Source organism: Lissotriton helveticus, chromosome 8 (genome assembly GCF_964261635.1).
Source record: "Lissotriton helveticus chromosome 8, aLisHel1.1, whole genome shotgun sequence".
In the NCBI taxonomy this organism is placed as follows: Eukaryota; Metazoa; Chordata; class Amphibia; order Caudata; family Salamandridae; genus Lissotriton; species Lissotriton helveticus.
In genome coordinates this window covers 1,720,774,401-1,720,785,129 of record NC_136069.1, presented here as the reverse complement: position 1 = coordinate 1,720,785,129, position 10,729 = coordinate 1,720,774,401, and positions in this window count along the sequence as shown.

The window sequence follows — 10,729 nt, the reverse complement described above, 5'->3', positions numbered from 1 at the left end:
TCGCCGTGTTCCTCTCCCCCAGCCACATTTAAATACCTATAAAAGAACTGTTCACACATCTAAAAATAAAGGAAAGCACACGTGACGCGTCTTTCCCCCAATTGTAAAGTGTGATGGAGACAATGGTTTTAAGAGTCAAAACAAATGAATGCACTTTCCTTGGCGACGCGCAAATTACACATATTTTCTAACACATTATCGGGCGCCTCATAAAGTTTTGTCAGTAAAACTGAGGCCTTATTTATGAGGCTTGCGACAGTTTTGCGCTTCCGTTGCATCACTTATTGTGACGCCTCGGCGGAGTAAAACACGCCTCCTGTTGTGCCCTATTTACAAAGTGACGCATCTAAGCAGATGCGTCACTTCGTAAACCCCTGCGCTACATTATACCTGCGACAGGTATAATGTATGCAGGGGGTGCGTTCCCACGCAAGTAAGCCATAGAAGTGACGCAGTGAAGTACATACATACTAGAAGCCACTTCTAGGATGCAAATGCGTCAAAACCTTACCTCACGGCAGGCGTAACGGTGACGCAGTGCTGCATCCATCGCCTCCCCCTGCATTGCTGGAGTTGCATGACGCTTCCGACACAGCTCCAGCGATGCCTCATGTTTGCGCCAACAGATACGCCAGTAAAACTGACATATCTGTAACTCCTTGCGACATGATGCGTCATAATGTAAATATGACGCATCCATCATGCCGCAAGGAGGGCGCAATGAAAAGTGACACATCGCTGTTTTCACGCAGCGATGCGTCACTTTGCATAAATGAGGCCCTGAATGTCTGTGCAAATTAAGTGGTAATTTCAATGGAAAATGTGCGATCTGCAAATGACGGAGGCTACTGTAGCGTCCTCTCTGCTGAGGTGGACATATCAATGATTACGCCAACGTGGAACTTGATATTACACGTCTTTATCCTTCTGCGTGTAGCCGTGAACTCAACATTCTAAATCATGAATTCTATCATCCGCACCCGAACACTTACCGTCACTGTCCTACGGAGTCCGTCAGGAACCTACAGGGTCCGTCATCTCTAACTCACAAGACACTATGGGGCAGATTTACAAGAAACCGATGAATCTGTACAGATACTTCAGTTTCCCTGGTCCTCCAAGCGAGACGCCTGCGCCACCATGGATGCGCCATATTTAGAATGCGGCGCACCATGGCGCAAAGATTGACAGATGCTTCAGAAATTCTGACGCATCTGTTACCGCAAAAGTCACGCATTGCTGGAGTCGTGTGGCAAGCACAACACAACTCCAGCAATGCACGGGGAGGCCTATTCCCAATAAACTGCATAACTCCTTATGCCTGTTCAAGCAGGCGTAGGGTTTTGACGCAGTGGCGCCCTAGAAAGGGTGCAGTGAAATCTTGTAGATTTCCCTGCGTCTCTTCTACAAGGCTTTTTAGCGTGCGAACGCCCACCCTGCAAACAATAAACCTGATGCAGGTATAATGTGACACACGGCCTTACAACATGACGCATCTCCTCAGATGTGTCATGTTGTAAATGGGCCGCAACGTGGTACATTGTTTACGCCGCCGATGCATCACAAAAAGTGACCCAACGGCAGCAAAAAGTGTCACAAGGGGCTTGTAAATAGGAAACCGGGGATCTGTCAGAGGTGTTTTATCTTTAATTTGTCCCCCTGGTCTTCTATTTCTTCAAAGAGCTTCCAACACTGTAGTCGAGCCCACCCCGACTTATAGGCGTCGGGGTGACCCGATGATGAAGGATGACACCACTAGGGTGTGTGAGGGTAACTAAACAAAAAGAATTGTTTACTTGATCATCTGATGGTGAAGTGACACACCTTTCCTCACACTTTATTCTTCGCGCCCACCCATTTAAGTGCCCCCTAATTGACCACTGCGTGGTCAGGTGGAGTAACTTGTTGTGGATTTATGATTGAACGTGGGAGGTGTTACTCCGACCCAGAATCCTCTCGACCCTCCAGGCGTTGAAAAAGTGTTTCAGCAGCCTTTTTGTACACATGATTAGCACAGAGTACAGCTCTAGGGTTAATCACAGAAATCTTCTGTTTATTAACTCACAAGATTGCTCAGGTATTTTTCCCTAAAGTTGTATCTCATTCACGACCGCTGTCCATCTAATTAGACTCTCATTGACTCCATCTGAATACAAATATGGCAGAACAACTAGGAATTGACTACTCAGATGATATGGCTTCTGCTATACTCGCCGGGCCATCCCTTTTATCGGACACTAACATTAGCCAGAACCTCACCCACGCCAAAAACTGGGACGAACTAAAAGAATTGAAACGATGCCGGATGAAAATCCTGTTACACGGGGCCATTATGAGGGAATATCTCTGCGGTAAGGCAGCACCCACAGGATTGTTGGTGACTAATGCACCTAGGGGCAGATTTATGAGGCACTTGCGCCACGTTTACGCCGCTGTTGCGTCACGCAAGGCGGCGTAAACGTGGCGCATCCCTACGAACGATTTACAACGTGACGCATCTAGGCAGATGCGTCACGTTGTAAAGCCCTGCGCCGCTTGTGGGCGTTCCGGCGCAGGGTGGGCGTTCCGGGGCAGGTGCGCCTCGCAAAAGTGGCTGAGTGAAATCTATAAGATTTCACTCAGTCACTTTCAGGCCAATGCTGCGTCAAAAGCCTGCGCCTGCTTGAAGCAGGCGTAGGTCTTGACGCAGCATTGTGGAGATGGGGCACCCCCGAGCCTTGCTGGAGCTGCGTCGCGCTTGCGACGCAACTCCAGCAATGCGTCACCTTTACGGCACAGATGCGTGACGCATCTGTGCCGTTTTTGCCCCATGGTGCGCCGCATCATAAATGCAGCGCACCATGGGTGGCGGAGCTGTGGCGCACTGTGGCGCATGTTAACTGGCGCATCCCTGGGGATGCGCCAGTTAACATAAATCTGCCCCCAAGGATCTTCCGAGATGATCCCCAATTAAACAAGCATTGGCATAGCCAATAGGTCTCGCTTTTGGTACCTTATAACTATTTAGTTATGCTGCACAATGTCCTTGGTGCAACAACATCCACTGTTGCATGGCTAAAACACTTATAAGGTCCCAATGGCGAGACCTCGCCTTTGATTAAGTTAAAGCCATTTGCTTTGCTAATGGTATTGTATAGCAAAGCAAATGGCTTTAACTTAATGAAAGGCGAGACCTATTGCATTTTTAATGCTTGTTATTTCCTGCCACCTAGACCTTTACTATATACCCCTCTCATCTCAGTAAGCTCTAGGAATAAAACTGATCTGAGTTTGTGGAACAAGGCTGCTTGTCCACAAAATATGCGTACTTCCATCAGACGCTATTCCAGATGAAACTAAGTAATTTTTGCATCTGGGTCACCACTATTCTCAAGCATAGATAATGTTTTGGTATTTTGTATATTGTTTTCGTACAGCACCCAGGCAGGCTAGATTCCACTTTTAAGCGCTGGAAGTAGGAGGGTACAAAAGATAGGACGAGGTTGGTGATTGTCTGATAGAGAACACTCTCCATGTCCGGCGACAGCTAAAACAGGCCCAGGAATCTGACGGTAAGTCTTGCTCAGAAATGGAGGGCAGACATGGGAACTCGGGTCAGCTGCGCGGGCTTTCCAGAGCCTCGCGTTTCCGTCCCAACAATAGCTGTGTCACGCATCATGCCCCTACACGTGACACTGTTGGTCAACAGGTGATCTTGAAATGCGGCAAATGAGCAATCAACTCTGCGGCCATTATCAACGCAGGCGTACCTGGCGCAACTGTGACAGTATCAGGTTGGGGCAGTCAAGTCCTTAAGCAGTAGTGATCAATGTTGATTCAAGTATGCAGTACAGACCTGCACATATTGTAAACATTAGCACAACTTCTGTTTCATTTAACTGGCAGAAAGAAGTAAAAAAAACAAGGAGTGTGGCAAATGGCCGGAGGGAAGCCGGATGGGGGCGGGAGAGCCTGGTGGGGGGGCGGGAATGTGAGCGAGGGGAGGAGAATGGAGGGGGAGGCAAGACAGAGGCAAGGAGTGTGGCAAATGGTCGGAGGGAAGCCGGATGGGGGCGGGAGAAGTGATCGCAGTGGCTGGCACTGACTTTTTGCCTAATAATTTGCTCAGGGTTGATACACAACTTTTACTGGTATCAGTATTTTAAAACCCTTTATGGCCTATTTGCTTTACCAATGTTTTTTTACCGATTCAAATCCTGAGGAAAAAAAAAGGCACGACGAGGCGATCGCTGCTGGCACTCAAGTCATTTCCCATACATAGGACATGTAGAGATGCTCGGGCGGGGGGAGCCAAGTAGGAGCGGGCTGGGGTGCTGCGTGGGGCAAGCGACGGGGATCGGGCGAGAGGCGAGGGAGCAGGAATGGTGCGGGGAAAGCAAAGGATTTGTTTGGGAGGGCGGATGTGGAAACAACACAGAGCGCACAGATGGAGGAAGGGGCTGTTCACGGAGGCAACTGCACCACTGAGAGATGGAAAACATTCATTCTCATGGGGTTTAGTTGTTTACTATATTTGAGCGTTGGAAGAATGCGAGTGAGCCACTCGGAAGGATGGTAAAGAGGCTGTGCTCCAGGATAGGGACAAACACCGAGCGAGCAAGGCAACCCCTTAAATAAGAAGCAAGCAAATGAGCGTCAACAGTTAAAAATAGCGCGGGATCATGTTGCAGTGTAGAAGTGCCTGGAGACTGGCTTGTTTAAATAAGAAAAATGATTGAAATTATTGGAGAACATTCCACACCAACAATGATCTCTATGGGGCCGGATGGGGGCGGGAGAGCCTGGTGGGGGGGCGGGAATGCAAGGGAGGAGAAGTGTGGCAGGCGGAATGGCTGTGTGCGAAAGCGCTTGGAGAGAGGCCGGATGGGGGCGGGAGAGCCTGCTGGGGGGGGGGGGGCGGGAATGCGAGGGAGGAGAAGTGTGGCAGGCGGAATGCCTGTGTGCGAGAGCGCTTGGAGAGAGGTCGGATGGGGGCGGGAGAAACTGAAAGTACGAGTAGGAGGGAGGGAGGGAGGCTGATGCGCGCGATGCTCTTGGAGAGAGGCCGGATGGGGGCGGGAGAAACTGAAAGTACGAGTAGGAGGGAGGGAGGCTGATGCGCGTGCTTGTTTGCTCACGTGATTCACATGAACTTAATGAAAACCGCAGCGCAAGAAGCCCTTGGTTTCACGAGGATTTCGAGCACTTGAATTCTCGCTCCGCTCAATGCGCTTGCGCGCATTGATAGGTCGCGAGACCTAAAAAAGAGTGGTCACTAATTGCGTGCCGCTGTTCACACGATTGGTTGATTCTAATCATTAATACAGCTAAAAGTCTCTCCAACGCCTTACTGGTGAAAATCAAAATCAGCGAGGACTCGCTGATAACAGAAATTAAGCTGACTCTATATAAAAACAAACTTGAAGAGGTGAACAAGGAAATAGGAGAACATAAGGATTATCTCATGCAGAATAAAATCAGTGAACTGCAGAAGGATCTGAAAAATGTAGTCATTAGAAGGTATATCCTTACATAAAAGATGACTATAAAGGTCAAGAACATTTAGACTCAGGATCATCACACAGTGGACACTCAATATCATCCGGCTCTGAATATGCTGACTGGGCTAGTAATGACGAGGAAGAGCAAGAAGACCACGAAGGGGTGGCTACCACCAGAGACACGGACACCAACAGATGTATCCATGGCCAGGCCCCCAGGCCCCAATGCCTTTCCAAGGTCCTCCACAAATCCCCACAGGCCCAGACTACTGGCCCGGCTTCAACCAGCATTTTTTAGGACAGGGTGGAAGGCGAGGAAGATGTGGGAACAAGAGGATCCAATGGGAGGACTACAGGAATCCGATGAACACACGGAGCAACACAAGAGGTCAACAACGAATAGGAACGAGCAACAGGAGGGATTAGTCGTGAATCGGACTGACATCACACGTACAAATGAAGAACTGACGGTCCTGGAGAAGGGACTGGGTTTTGTCCCCACCACCTATTTGGACAAATTCCGCCTACGCTGTGAGCTGGGGGAGTTCTTCAGAAAAATGTGTTTGAAGACGTTCTTCATGGAGAGAGAGAGAGACCCAGAGATGATGACACCCATACAAACCTAAGAACTAAGTCAACCTTTTTTCCCCTATCCAACATGATACCTCCAGAAGTCATTTCCTTTGAAGAAGCAGTGGTCAAAGAAGTTTGGTTGCTTCAACCAAGAAGAGACAGGTTTAATACCTAAGCAACAAAGAACGAACTGCCCTGGCAACCCTTAAATCTAGAATGGACATAGTAATAAAGCCGGCAGGCAAGGGTGGGGCTATGGTGATTCAGTGTACCAACGCCTACAGGACTGCATGCCTGAGTCTACTAGCCGACACACGATACTATAAGAAGATCAACAGAGACACAAAACAACGTATAAAGACAACCATCAGTACAATCACGGCAGACGCCCTGGAAGAAGGATGGATCACGAAGGATGGATCACGAAAAAAAAAACGAATTCTTGAATCAAGAAGATCCTAGGACTCCACTGTTTTATACGATACCTAAGATTCACAAATGCAAGATTCCTCCTCCGGGTAGACCCATTGTCTCTGGCACTGGGTCTCTCCTGGAACCACGGTAAAAATATGCAGATTGGTTCTAACGCCCCTGGTGACATGAATCAAATCATATGTACAAGACACGAAACACCTCTTCAATCTTCTGGAATACAATCCTGAGGAAAACTTCCTGGTTGCAGGATCCACGCTGTTACAGGCCACTTTCGCTCCTAGACTCCAACGCCAAAATTATAGGGCCAATCGTCCTGAGCAGGATAAAGAACTGGGCCAAGCAGGGCAATGTTCTCTCTCCAGTACGGCTCTACAGAAGGGCGCAGCAAGGTAGATTAGTGCCTTAACCTTCTTCTGAATAGGCGTTTAAACAGAATGTCGGACTCAAAAATATTGTGGGACTAAATATCATGTCAAAAATATTGAGGACAAACATATTGCGAAGGTAAGTTTCTATAGGTAAGTAAAATGTTACTATACACAAATCCACATATATGTACCTTGACCATATACCTTCAAGCTTTGTAGACGTGGAGATCAGAATAGTAAATCTACACTTACCTACTTGTACTTACTTTCTGATATTGTGGTCCTCAATATTTTTGACACAATATTTTGATTCTGATATTCGGTCGCTGATCTCTCTGATTATTAACAGGGACACACCTGTGAAGGGGGAGGGGCTCTACATCTTTCCTTCATGGATTCGAGTGGTGCCTTTGATGCAGTCAACCGGTGGAAACTTTTCAGCATTTTGCAAGAGTTAGGTCCAGGCCAGGGGCCTCATTTGTGAGAGGCTTGCGTCGCCGGAGCATCACTTTGTTTGACGCTTCGGTGGTGCAAACCTCTCAACGATATCTATGCGGCGATGCAAAGCCACTGTGCCAGGCTTTGGATGGCTTCATCAATATGGAGTATGGCCAGCCAGCTCAAGGGACTGTGCTGCCTCACTCTGCACCAGGGAGGCGTTCCAGGGGCGTTGCAGTGCGTTATCCCACAGAACACCCATGGATGTTGACGCTGCCCTGGATATACTTAATCATGCAAACCTGGGGCAGCGCCAAAACCCTATGCTTCCCCAGAGCAGGCGCAACGAGGAGAGGCTGTTTTAATTACTCCTCTTTATTTTCTCACTCCTTGTATGCTGCATTCTGCAACATACATGGCAAGAGTAAAGCACCTACTGGATTGTGTTTTGTGCAGGAAGATGCCTCTTGCTGAACAAAAACAATCCTGCCTGCAACTGAGGCAGCAGTTCACAACGGAGCGAGAGTCTACGTCAAAATGGCACCAGAACATACAGAAAGGACAGGAATGCATCGTATTGCTTAAATACAGTGGGTTCCTGCCCTTTCACGTTGGCGTAGGGCAGCACAGCAGGTAGCCTTTCTGCTCTGCCCTACCCCAAAATGCCATGAATGATCCCCCGGTGTCTCCAATCAGTCTATCAAGAACTATCAGTAGCTCACAACTGTCAGTTCATTGGTAAATAAGCAGTTCAATAAATATGATTTACCTTTTCCTTTTGAAGTTAAGGGAAGTTCAGGCTGCAGATTGCAGGGCCTGATAATGTGCAGCGCTCAGTCAGATTTATGACCCAGGTGTGTCACAGAGGTGAACAATTAGGCATTGAGGTATTTCACTCTTAACTAAAAGTCCTTGTCAACTATGTATTGCTGTGTGAGAACAAAAGGATGTTTCTAAATGCTTTTATACAGGAGAACATTACAATGAAGTGTTAACTAAATGATTTCTCCTATTTCAAAGTCTCGCATTTACAAACATCAGGCCTCTCGCTCCCACGGGACAGTAGACACAGTGCCACATTTTTAACTAGAAGTTTCCGTTTTTTTTTAAATGAGAGAAATTTAAAATGAAGAAAATATTTCTATGAAACATGAAGGGCCTAATATAGATTTCCGTGGACGGGTTACTCCGTTACAATGGTGACTGATATCCGAAATCTAAATCCCATCGGAAATCATGGCATTTATATTTCAGCGGATGGCAGATTTATGTATGTGAATATATGTGTCACAGATAAAAGATAATGCTATGCGCAGTATTATTTCTTTCTACTGCTTACGCTGTACATAATTTATCTCGCATACTATCTTACCATTGTAACAGCTCATATCTCTTAAACGAGAAACAAGACTGTTCAATAAATCCTTTTACTGAAACAGCCGTCTATTCTTTCTGTGTAACTCTGAAGAAACTGTTGAACTGCATTTTAAAATGACCCACATGACTCCATTTTGTGTTGCCATGCTCTCGGCAACCTGGTGAAGGATTGCTTTCCATGTCCCTGTCAAAACTTGCCCAACCCTCCGTGCCCCTTGTGGTCGAGCCGATTCCGAGAAGCTGCCTGTGTGTCCCACCCCCCCAGTTGTGCCAGAGACTCAGCCACATCCTGTCCATTGTTGGTAACTCAGCCTGTCACGACCAGCTGCCCTGTGACCACACCAACTGATAGAGGGAGCACGAGGCTGTGCCCTGTGACCACACCAACTGATAGAGGAAGCACGAGGATGTGCACTGTGAACACACCAACTGATAGAGGAAGCACGAGGATCGGCACTGTGACCACACCAACTGATAGAGGAAGCACGAGGCTGCGCCCTGTGACCACACCAACTGATAGAGGAAGCACGAGGCTGTGCCTCATGACCTCACCAGTTGGACAAGGAAGCACGCGGCTGCGGACATTGTGCAATCAGAGAACAGATGTCCCCTGACCACGATTGCACCACAAGACTGACGAAGAACTTGTCAGAATGAGGAACTTATCAAAATGTGGAACTGTGTATTGTACAGATGGGCGTGGCTAGCGCTATAAATATGTGTAAGCTGTGGAGTAAAACAGCAGTCTCCGTAGAATTGTCTTTGTACCATTCTGGGACCTCTGTCCTTAGCTCGAGCTAATAAATAACTTACTTCCCTCCACAGCTGGTTGTCCTGGTCTCCTTGGTAATGTATGATTTGAGCAAGAAGAACCCCGTAGATTCTAGGTGTCCCCTGCACCACTGGCTTTGACTCTCCTAGTGGGGGAGTCTCCAAAAAGCCGGTTCTACAAAACTAAGCATGCACTATTAGCTGAGTGAAACTGTTATCTGTTGTTTCCACGATTCTGAGAGTGTTCCGATTCTAAAGGGAAACAAAGTTGTCATGTTTATGCGATTGCCAGAAACTACTCCCTTCTTGTTTACAAGGAGTTTCTAGTGGCCTCTGAGTTAGCCGGCACAAAGTAATTACGTTTAATATACTCGATAGGGGCATACTGACCTCAGTCCTATGCCAAATCTATAGGGTATATTATTCCAATGCGCAGAGCCTATTAGGGAAATAGGAACTACACTACAGTGGGTGCCATTTATGGACAACTTAGACCTTGAGATGAACATCTAAAAAAACACCTTTATGCTTTGTGGTCCTAAAACTAGCAAAGCAGGTATTACTCGAGTGAAAGGGCAACCTATGAAGAAGGTCAAGAGTTCAAAACTATTAGAACTCTCCCTCACGACCCATTTATTTTAAGGATCCATATCACAGATTCCACATTAGGCACTAATAAATACCAAAAAAACTATTATTTCTTTTTCACTTTCTTATTTCATTTTATTCATTAATCTTTATATAGTCCTTTGTTTCTCTTTTTTTCTTTTTTTTACACTATTTTCTTTCATGAAGAGGTCATTTTATACATCAAACACAGTTCTTTTACAAAATTACAATATTACAAAGTTATTTGCACATAAAACCACTAATGATTAACATACACACCTGGCTAGAGAAAACATGCAACCAACATCATACATACATACTACATGCATACTCCTCACTAATATACACTCCATCTGTACGAGTTAACAAGTTTCAGTTGTTTATCTATTGATCACAATGGATTCACTACGTTCCGTAGGATTCAAATAATAGACTTGGTCAACGCGTTTCGGTGGATTAACGATATTGGGAACCACCTTCTTCAGGACCCATCAGAATATTGCATAGGGATCTCTAAACCCAGGAGTATTCCTTTCTGGGTATAACGTCTTTATCTTTTCACAGCCAGAGATTCTGTTTATAATTTTTCTTTTTCGACTGTATATTCTAGTGGCTTTTTACAGCATAAATTAGGTATGGGTTCGACACGGTTTTTAATTTCTTTAGTTGTTCACTCTT